Raw genomic sequence first — 12,122 nt, 5'->3', positions numbered from 1 at the left:
ATCCCCATCGCAACCCTGACGTGCGAGGCAACAGACATTCCCATCGCAACCCTGACGTGTGAGGCAACAGACATCCCCATCGCAACCCTGACGTGCGAGGCAGCAGACAATCACATCGCAACCCTGACGTGCGAACACACCACTCATACACAACACACATTGAGGGACAGCTCTTGGTGTATTCATCACCTACACCCAAACAACATCAATGATGAGAATTGTCCCCAACGTTGGCTCTTTGACCCCATATTTTAGTTCCCCGTTGTGTTTTCCATTCTGTAAAATAGTCCCAAACATGGTCTCTCAGTACCGCTATCATCACTGGGTCCTTTTTCCAGTGACGTCTACCACTAGACTCATTGACTCATTTCCATTACTGAGACCTTAAACAATTTCAACCACTTCACCAAACCGCTACTGCTTCATCTCAGAACCGCTTGTATCACTTTGACTTTTGTTCTGGAACAACATCCACAGCGCTCTCAGACCAGCTTGTGAAAACAAATCTTTAAAGTATTTATTGTTCTCCTGTGCTCTTCGGCGTTTCTTTTTCCTTCGGTTAAGTACACTGTTGTCGTACATGTTATTTAGACTCTAATAACATGCAATAGTTCGTGGTGAACTTCAGTGGGGAAGCAAAACCAAATTCATGATTACCTTTTCCAAAACTCGCAAATTCCTGTTAGCAAAATTCACTTTAAACTACAGTACCATCTACTCACATTGCAGCAACAAACTCTGTATATTTCATCTTGTTAACCAACGCGGCAAGATCTCGCCTTGACAGAGTTTGCCTGGATTTACCATATACAAAATGGAGGCACGCACATCGACGCTGGATCGTGTGGTTCACGGCACGAACATGCACCAAATAGTGCCTCACAAGCAACAGACATGAATGGATTGACGTCACAGAGGATGAAGCTGAAGACCACTGATGAGGTAAACTTGCAATTTTACTAGTCTTGTGTATATTCATTTAAACGTAAACAGTAACCGTTTACTCATCCACTGAAGTCAACGTCTAACCAATGAAGAAAAACAAAAAGGTTACTCCATACTAAATTGTATATATATTTCCCTTTTTTTTTTCCTTTTCACATCCACGGTATCTTTGCAGTCACCACAGCGCTGTCATCGCTGCCAAACTCTAATTTCCCACCGGATAACTGCCAACACGTACTTTCACTGAGGCTCGATTGTCTGCCCCCAAACAATAATCACAATACCCTTCAGCTGGTATTAAACACTAAATTAACGCTGACAGATAACGTAGAACTTGGTTAAATGTCATCATAAACATTGCTGCGAGGCTCGATTTACTGCCCCTGAACCACAAACGAATCACACAGCAGCTGTTATTATGCCAGTACTTTACACCGAGGCTCGATTTACTGCCCCCGAACACAAATAAACTACAGGCTGATGGATCTGGCAAACCTGGGTTTCAGGGCGACCGATGTCCGGGTCACTCATGGGGTTTTTATTGCCAGACAGCGTTCCACACACACTTTAAATCAATGTTAAAATTCATTTACCTCGAGATTTCCTTTGTTTCGATTTTCTGTACTGTTGGGTTCTGGTTCCATGTTTGGGAACCTTGTACATGAACATTCCCTGCGTGGAATGTTCTGCTTGTTATGTTCTCTCTTTGGCAGTTGCTGCCGGGGAGTTCCTGAGACTGGCTGGAATAAAGTATCCTCCAACTTACCTTTATGTGTGGAGCTCTACTTCCTTTCACTGGCGACGATTGATGCCAGATCCAGCCTCCCCATCGTTGTTTCAGCTGCTGTAGTCGGCTGTCTTCGTATAAGTGCCTTCGTGGAACTGCTGAATTCCTTGTTTTGTTTGCTCCTCCTCCGGCGATGTCTGCCTCTTTTTCGGTTGTCCTGATGGTCTCAGTGGTGTCCTGACCGACCAGGAGTCTTCGTGGTCAGCATTTTGGGGTACTCTGTGAATTCTTTTTCTGTCGCGATTGAGCCGTCCTGCTCTCGCGTCTGCGCGTGTGCGCCTGACTCTGTCCCTGACGTCCTGCCTGATCCTTGCTCACGCCTTACGCTGCGTGTGGCCATTTTGTTACTGAATCACCATAGCAACCTCGCTGACGCGCACAGCTTTGTTTTTAGCGCGATCAGTTTAAAGATACGACTATTTGTGCATTCATCTATGCGCGTTCACATACGCGTTGTACTGATTTATCTTCAAATTGGATGAGCAAAGTAATTGGAAAACTATAGCCACTTTCCCTGTTCATTCGCAAGTTCGAGTTGCTTCCTGTGAAAGTCATTTTCTCCTCATTGACACCATCATTTTTGTGTAATCCCAGGGAAGTTTTACAATTAAACATGGTGCAACGATAATTTCTATTGAAGAAACATCTAGCAAGTTAACTTCAGTCATAAACTTTGCTTTCAACTCGCAATTTCAGCCTCCAATTTCATTTCCTATTTTCACCGCTGATGTGCACAGCATTTTTTTTTAGTACAAATGCAAGTGCATATCTCATGTATTTCTTTACTGTGATTTGTTTACATTGTTTTATTTTACAGGGCTTATTTCGTCATTGTTGTTATTGATAATTTGGGCAGCAACTCACCCACGTGCCACTATGGATCACATTTTAGCACCTCCACCCTTCTTACAGTCCGCTGGTACGCCTCCTGTGAATTGGGATGATTGGAAGGACACATTTGAAGCATATTTAGAGACAATTGATGGCGAAACGTTTACTTCTAAAAAAAAGAAAGCTTTGTTGATTTATAATCTTGGAGCCGAAGGTAGAAGTGTTTTAAAAACTCTACCCTTGGAAACGGTTAGCACTTTAGTGACTGTTGGGGATAGTGGTGATTCCTTGTTGGTGGATGAGTATGCCACTATCATCAAAACCTTGGACAAGCGTTTTAGCCCGAAAAGGAACATTGTTCTGGAACGACACAAATTTCTTCAGCGAGCTCAAGTTCCTGGTGAATCAATTGATGATTTTGTGGCCGCACTCAGAATTCTTGCTGTCAATTGCAATTACAGGGTATTCAGGGATGAGATCATACGGGATCAATTAATTGAAAAGACCTCCAACAAGAAAATCCAAGAGAAGTTGTTAGCGTCTGATGACCCTGACTTAGAAACTGCCCTAACTCTTGCCAGATCTATCGAACATTCTCAGTTTTGCGTGAAAGAAATGAGCAATCCTACCTCTTCTACCGAAGTTAAACAGTTGAAATCCACCTCTAAGCCCACCAAGTCGTCGCCTTTCACTAAGCCTCCTTCTGTGGTTCCACGTTCCTCCGTTGCAGTTCCTAACCAGACCAGAACATTACCAAAGGATTTAGTATGTTTCCGTTGTGGGAGTACCACTCATCTTGGGAATGCTAAGTTTTGATACGCACTAAATCCAACTTGTTACAATTGTGGAAGGAAGGGTCATTATTCCAGAATGTGCAAGGTTGCATCCACCAAGAAAAATCAGGATCAAATTATAAAAACTATTACCGATGACTCTGATGAAGAGAACTATGAATTGTTAATGCTGTCCTCTTCTGCATCTCTTGAGGATGGTGTGGTAGAGTTAGCTGCTTTAGGCGGTACCCACAAAAGGAAATCACCTTCCTGTCTCATTTCTGTAAATGATACCTATCTAACATTTTTAGCAGATTCTGGTTCTCCTTTTACTTTGGTGAATGCTGCAGATTGTGATAAAATAGGAAACGCGCATCTTGGGGAATCCTGTATAAAGATTTTTTCATATGGTGGGAAACGGGTTGAGGTTTTAGGCAAGTTTGTTGCTAATCTCAAATTTCATTCTGATCTTGCTTCTGGTACCATATTTGTAGTCAAAGAGGGAGCCAATCTTCTAGGTTGGGATGCGCAGGGTGATTTGAATATTGTACTTGATCCCAATCATCCTGATATGGTGATGACCGCCAGACCGCCGGGGATGCCTGGTCTCACCCTGGAGATACCCATTAAGGGACCATATCTCAGGGAAGCCAGGAAGGGTTTCGCAGCGGTCGAAGCGCCTTGGGACCCTCCGGGTAAGTAGTGCGCTATATAAATGCCTATACATTTACATTTACATTTACATTTCTCGTAGCGAGTTTTACAAATCTGTTCCTGATTCATCTGTTCATTCTCATATTGTGACCCATTTGTCTAGTGCCATATGGGAACATATGTTTCCAGAAGTCTTCAATGGTAAGCTGGGGAAACTCTAAGGTTTCCAACACCAGATTGTTCTCAATGATGGTGCCAAAGCTGTAGCACATAAAGTTCGTAAGGTGCCCTTGAGTCTTCGCCCTGAACTCAAGAAGGAGCTGGAACGTTTGTGTGCGTCTGGGGTAATGGAACCCATCGAGGGTTCTGAATGGCTTGCACCAATTGTTTTGGCGCGAAAATCAGACAACTGTTTGAGGATGTGTGTTGATTTGAGAGACCTAAATGCCAATATCTGGGTCGACCGTCAACCCCTCCCTAATATCAATGAATTGTTGAGCACTCTTGACAGTGCCAGATTTTTTACTTCCCTTGACATCTCTTCTGCGTACCACCAGATTGAACTTAACAAAGAGTCTAGACATCTGACCTCTTTCGTAACCCCGAAGGTGCTTACCGTTATATACGGATGCCCTTTGGGCTCGCCTCAGCTTCAGCTGTTTTTCAACGGCTAATGAAAAACTTATTTAAGGACATTCCGAGAGTTGTTTTATTCCAGGATGATATCCTTATTCATGGTAAAAATGAACGTGAACACGATCAGAGGGTCAAACATGTTTTAAGTATCATTAAGGCTAGCGGGTTAACATTGAGGGGTGATAAATGCTAATTTTTGCAGGATGGTGTTGATTATTTGGGCCACCACATTTCTCACAAAGGTATCGAACCCAAGTTTAAAATTATGGATGCCATTCAAAATGCACCCACGCCTACAAACAAAGATCAATTTCGTTCATTTTTGGGTTTGGTAGAATATTATTCAAAGTTTGTCAGTAATTTCTCCACCAAAACTGTTTCCATGCGCAATTTGATAAAGAAGAATGTCAAATTTGAGTGGGATCAGGATTGTCAAAACAATTTTGTGTTAATTCAGAATGAAATTGTACAAGCTGGTCCGCTTAAACTATTCGATATTAATAATTTATGCATTATTTCAACTGATGCTAGCAATGTGGGTCTAGGTGCGGTTCTTCTTCAAAAAAGAAGTGATGGTCGTGAAGACACCATTGCTTTCGCTTCTAGGACCTTGAGGGGTGCTGAAGGAACTTATTCAACCATTGAGAAGGAAGCTTTGGGTTTGTGGTGGGGTGTGCAGCATTTTAAGAACTTTCTGAGGGGGAACGAATTCATTTTGAGGACCGACCACAAACCTTTGGTTGATCTTTTCACTACCAAGGGGGGTGGTAGGGCCACTCCTCGGGTTGCAAAGTGGCAATTTAGGTTACAAGAGTTTCGTTATCGTCTTGAGTACGTGCCTGGTGCCAAGAATCATGTTGCCGATTGCCTGTCTAGATTACCCCTTTGTTCTGATGATGATGTTTCTGCGTGTGACGATTTGGAGATGGTGTGTGCGGTTTGTTCCTTAAATGACACTGCTGGGTGTGCACTGTCTGAGCGTGAGTGGTTGGATGGCAAATCAAAGGATGATGTAGTTGTGAAGGTTATTGACTACTTATCTGGTGTGTGGCCGTATGACAAGGATTGCCCTTCTGAATTGACTCCTTATGAGAGAGTCAAGGATGAGTTGTCTGTGGTGGATGGTATGTTACGTAGGGGTGGTTTACTAGTGGTTCCTGTTTCCATTCGTAACAGAATTCTCAATCTGGCTCACGAGGGCCATCCGGGCATTCGTGCCATGAAACGTAGGGTTAGGCAAGATTTCTGGTGGCCGGCACTTGATAGGGATGTGGAACATTTTGTACGTGATTGTTGTACGTGTGTCACTAGCGATAAGTCACAGGTGACTAAACCATCTCCTGTGGAGCCTATTGTTGTAAAGAACATACCTTGGTCCAAGCTCGCTTTTGATGTTGCTGGTCCTTCTGGTCTTATTGATTGTTCTCCTAAATATGCTCTTGTTCTCATTGATTATATGTCAAAATGGCCTGAGGTGAGATTTGTGGATAATGCCAATTCGTCATCCATCATTGGTTTCTTTCTTGATGTTTTTCTCAGGGTATACAACGTTTACAACAAAGTTTTTACCACGCACTACCACTACAACGCAGGCATTACCACGCATACCATTACAACGCATTGCGCTGGGGGGCGCTCTAGGATAGGGAATAAGTATAATTGTATATCCAACACCTTCCCTAGTGTCCACGGGGACTGGAGTTGGAATATAAAATTATACTTACCACTATCCAGCACCTCTAAGCGCTATGCGTTGTAACGGTATGCGTTGTAAATACCGCGTTGTAATGGTATGCGTGGTAAAAGTATGCGTTGTAACGTCATACATCCTTTTCTCAGGGAGGGATTTCCAGAGGAATTGGTTTCTGATAATGGCACCCAATTAACGTCATTTGAAATGCAGGGTTTCTTCTTGGATGCGGGAATTAAGCACGTTCGCACATCTCTTTATCATCCTCGGAGCAATGGATTGGTTGAACGTTTCAACCGTGTTGTCAAGGAACATGTGCAGCTTGCTTTGGTGAATGGGTTTCACTGGCGCAAGGCACTTTGTGACATGTTGTGGGCTGTGAGAACAACTCCTCATATTAGCACTGGTGGTGCTCCGTTCACTCTACTTCGTGGTAGAGTGGCTGGTTCCAAATTGAATAAAGAGTGGATGTCTAGAAGAATGATTGATTCCAGCAAAATTTCTGGTGTGGCTGATGTCAGAGCTGCTGTACAGTTGAATTATGATACTTCCCTTGGTACGCGTCATTCTCTGGATGTCAAGGTGGGTGATTGTGTGAGATTCAAGAAACCTGGGGGCAGATTTATATCGGACTTGCGCCACGTTTACGCCGCCATTGCGTCACACAACGGCGCGGAAACGTGGCGCATCCCTGTGACCTATTTAAAACGTGACACATCTAGGCAGATGCTTCACGTTGTAAAGCCCTGCGCCACATGAAACCTGCATCAGGTTTCATGTGGGCATTCTGTCGCAGGGTGGGCTTTCCCTCGTAGGAAAGCCCCGTAAAACTGACGCAGTGAAATCTGCAAGATTTCACTGAGTCAGTTTTACAACGCTGCTGGGTCATATCCTTACGCCTGCTTGAAGCAGGCGTAAGGAGTGACGCACCACGTTATGTATGGGTGGCCTCTGTACATTGCAGGAGTTGCGTTCCACAAGATGCGTCACGCACACTGTTCCCAGCAAGGCGCGCGCCCACGCGCGCGCGCACTTGCAAACCCCTGAGCGCGCATTCCCATTTGTGGAGCGCGCACATCCCGCGAGAGTATTCGCGCCGCCGCTTTTAAAAAGCGCGCGGCGCGAAAATCGGGCATTTCGTGATTGCGGAGGCGGCGGTGAAAGGTATCACGCGGGTGTCGGGAGCGGAGGTAAGTGCTATGTGCCCCCTTGACTTCTTTTGTTTCTGGCGAGTTATTTCACAATGCGAGGCTGCGGGGGAGACTGTGTGGAAACGCAGTTAAGTGTCCATGTTAATCGCAGCCCTTTCACGAGCTGCGATTACCATGGATATTTAAACAAAGCACTTAATGTCCCCCGCAGCCTCGCGTTACTAACAAAACAATCCAGCAAGTTTACGGACATTTGTAAACTTGCTGGATTGTTTTGTTAGTAACGCGAGGCTGCGGGGGGACATTAAGTGTTTTGTTTAAATATCCATGTTAATCGCAGCTCGTGAAAGGGCTGCGATTAACATGGACACTTAACTGCGTTTCCACACAGTCTCCCCCGCAGCCTCGCATCAGTGGCGGACGGTGACACAGGCATAGATGCAAGACTGCATGGTTGGTTAACATCTTGCTGCAGAGAATGGCGCGCAGCCCGTGGGTTTCAAATCTCGGTGGGCTCCATTCAGCATTCCGCTCTTGCCGGGGTCGGTATAACTAGACCACGAAATAGAAATAAAGTACACCAGTTCTACGAAGCAGCAAAACAATGGCAGTAAACAAAACAATCAAAGCCAGTAGGTCTCACGTTTGCCAATAAATTGATGGTTCAAAATATTTGCTTTGTAGATTTGTGTTCGAAGCATTGATAACGCCAGTACTGGTGTCTGACCACTGCTTATTTTATTATATAATTAATTGCAAGATGGCTACGATACAATATAAAGTCCATCATGGAGTCCTATTTTTTTATACTTCCAATATTGCAAAAAAGGCACATTTCTCTATCAGATCCCGGTTCTCATCAGGATGTGGAAGGGAAAGAAATGTACACAATGATGTCGCAGCAAAGAAGTATTAAAGAAGAATTGCACGTAGGGAAAGAACACCTCATGCACATAAAATACTTCACTTGGCTCAGCTTCCTGTGATTCTGAGCAAATCACTTAATCTCCCCGAACCTAGCAGAAACAAATGTGCCCTGGTGTAACTTAACTGGGGCTCATGTCAAGTACTCAATACCATCGGGTCGATTTTGCGCTATAACAATCTGCAACAAAATAATATTTGAATCTAGCTGTTACTTGACCTTGAAAGCCTTGACTTCTTACTCGCAGGGGTGGGATGTGTGTGCGTTGTTTTGTGTATAAAGATTATCCAAAAGCCTAAACTAAACCCAGGATTTCAATGCGCACACATTCATTAACAGCACGCAGACCGGCACACTCAGCACTTTTCATATCGGAGGGCGCAGCCAACACCTCGGGCCCTTTCGATATTTAACAAAAGCAGAAGAGGGCCATTGGAAATCTGTGATTTTTGCGGCAACACCGTTTTCCACATAAGTGTTGTACTACTGCATTTACCAAATAATCAGTATACTGAGGTATCATCTCAAAAATATGTTTCTGGGTCAAAAGTTACGAGAAATGCAGCGTTTTCATGCGCTGTGGCCGGCCCTTCTCAAAGATTGACTGCCTGGTCTTCTTTCAGTTATTCATTGTTCTTTTGGGGGTCAAACTCAGGTTCTAATGAGTCAAAACCTTTACCCAGAAAGCCCACTGACTGTGCAATAATGACCTAATAATGAAGTAATACTGTCACAAGATGTGCAGCATTAGACTACATAATTGCCTTTCCTTGCCACATAAATTAGTCAACTCTGCTCTGCTGCATAATTTGGTCATGTGGGACACAATGTCATTGGTCGTGCTATAATATTATAATGCTAGACAGTTGGCTGCCACAAGACGTTTTTACATACATTGGGTACATGTATGAGATTTAGAAGTGTTCCACTTCCTACTCAATGTCACCACTTTATTGTGATCACAATGTGTAAAATAGAAGCATTACGCTTGTAATCTGCACTGACCACTCACAACTGCTTCAAAAACAGCATCTTCTAAAACATCCCTACATGGAAAAAGCTGGGGTTGTCTTATTCACCAGAATTTACAGTGCGATATTTCGCTCTTTCTCTCTCGCTCTTTCTCTCTCTCGCTCTCTCTCTCTCTCTCTCTCGCTCTCTCTCTCTCTCTCTCTCTCTCTCGCTCTTTCTCTCTCTCGCTCTTTCTCTCTCTCTCTCGCTCTCGCTCTTTCTCTCTCTCGCTCTTTCTCTCTCTCGCTCTTTCTCTCTCTCGCTCTTTCTCTCTCTCTTTCTCTCTCTCTCTCTTTCTCTCTCTCGCTCTCTCTCTCGCTATTTCTCTCTCGCTCTTTCTCTCTCGCTCTTTCTCTCTCGCTCTTTCTCTCTCGCTCTTTCTCTCTCGCTCTCTCTCATGAACAAATAGGCACTTACATATTTGCTAATGCAAAAATGGAATTCACAAAAATGTCCTAGAAACTTGTAACTATCATAGGTTTCCAAGCCTATTTCTGTAAACTCGTCAATTCCTCCTAAATCTGAACTCATTCTGGGTTATAGACTTGCAGCTTCAGTTTTGTTTTAGATATGGGGACAGTGGTGTTTTTTTTTTTTTGGCTGGGGGGCGGGGGACTGGTGGTTATTGTGGGGATTATGACGCTTGTGGCACTGTGGGAGCGGGGCAGACTGTGGCCTTTTGTTAAAATATTGCTGACAATCAGAGCCCCCTCACGGGCTCCGATTAACAGCAATACTTAAACACAATGCCACAGTCTGCCCCGCGCTTTCCTAACAAAAGCGTAGGCAGTTTGCAAACACAGCGTGTGCTAAAGTACACGCTGTGTTTGGAAACTGGCTACGCTTTTGTTAGGAAAGCGCAGGGCAGACTGGCATTCTGTTTAAGTATTGCTGTTAATCGGAGCCCGTGAGGGGGCTCTGATTGTCAGCAATATTTAAACAAAAGCCCACAGCAGACACAAAAAACGCGTGGGACACAGGACAGAAGGGCACCAAAAACGAGTGGGGCAGAGGGCAGAAGGGCACCAAAAACGAGTGGGGCAGAGGGCAGCAGAGGTCAGAAAGCACCAAAAAAGAGTGGGGCTGAGGCCAGAAGGGCACCAAAAAAGAGTGGGGCTGAGGCTAGAAGGGCACCAAAAACGAGTGGGGCAAAGGGCATAAGGGCACCAAAAACGAGTGGCGCAGAGGTCAGGCGAGCGCCAAAAAAAACGAGTGGCACAGAGGTCAGGCAGGCACAAAAAATAGTGGCAAGGAGGCAGAATACTGAAATATAGGGGCAGCTAAGAACAGAATGTACTTATGATTAGCATTCGATGGCTAAGGGTGAAATTTTCTTGTGAACAAAAGCAATAAAGATGTGGGGAATATGTAAAAATCTCTGCAAGTAAAACAAGATTTAAGGTTATTCCTCTTGATGCAGGTTTTTAAATTTAAAGCTGCGTTTCTATAAATGTTTTATTTACTGTTCAAAAAGGGTTAGGGTTTAAAGTTATAATCTGCAAGTAACAAAATGAGCTTTCTGACAGAAGCAGTAATTCACTGACCTAGTTACATTGAATGTGATTTTTGATCTGCGTGGTTCACCAGCTTTTCATCAGGCATTTTAACCTCCTCAGCTACTTAATGAGTCAACTTCCAGTAGGCAAAACTTAGATCTCTCTGCAGCAGGTCCATCATTCTTCAGTTAGCTTGACATATTTATGGTTGCCTGAATTGCTTGAACGTACTCAATCATTTTTTGCGCGGCACTGCAGCAGCTTCAGGTGGGATCTTTTGATGGATTGTGTGCTTCTCAGCCATCCTGTGGGTTACCTTGTTCACCCACCTCAACCATTTGCAGTTTGTATTTTGTGTTACACCTTCTGTTATGCCACTTTCCCCTGGGAATTCAGATTTATAGACCAGTTTAAGATAATGGATGCTAATAATGGAACACATGGGCATACCCCTGTTTGTCCTAGGCTGGAATCCCAGGTAATTATTTGGTCATTTTTCGTCTTGGGCCTCTTGACTGGTCCCATGCACAGTTTGTAATTCTTCGGGCGTTTGCTGACTTACTTGTCTTCATTTGTAGGTTTCCAGTCTGTACGGTATTTGGATTACAGGGATCAGGTGCGAGTACCACAAAGACAAGGTAATTCTGTTTACGTTCCTCGTTGGGTTGGGGGTTGCTGGGTAAATAGATTCACAATCTGCACCCTTTTTTCTTTTGCAGGTTCGTGAGACCGTACTACAAAGACAATTGCACAGGCAGACGTGGGTGCAGACAGAAGAGGTAATTGTTGGGTTGAGTTAAACTGTGGTGCATCTTGAACATTGTAGTACCATATATACTTACCCATGTTTTCTTCTGTTGCAGGTTTCACAGCCAGAACCCCAAACAATAAAAGAGGCGCACGTGAGTGCAAGCAGAAGAGGTAATTGTTGGGTTGAGTTAAACTGTGGTGCATCTTGAACATTGTGGTACCATATATACTTTACCCATGTTTTCTTCTGTTGCAGGTTTCACAGCCAGAACCCCAAACAATAAAAGAGGTGCACGTGAGTGCAAGCAGAAGAGGTAATTGTTGGGTTGAGTTAAACTGTGGTGCATCTTGAACATTGTAGTACCATATATACTTTACCCATGTTTTCTTCTGTTGCAGGTTTCACAGCCAGAACCCCAAACAATAAAAGAGGCGCACGTGAGTGCAAGCAGAAGAGGTAATTGTTGGGTTGA

This window comes from Lissotriton vulgaris, chromosome 1_2 (assembly GCF_964263255.1).
Source record: "Lissotriton vulgaris chromosome 1_2, aLisVul1.2, whole genome shotgun sequence".
Lineage (NCBI taxonomy): Eukaryota > Metazoa > Chordata > Amphibia > Caudata > Salamandridae > Lissotriton > Lissotriton vulgaris.
The sequence above is the reverse complement of the archived record's forward strand: the minus strand, read 5'-3'. Positions refer to the sequence as shown.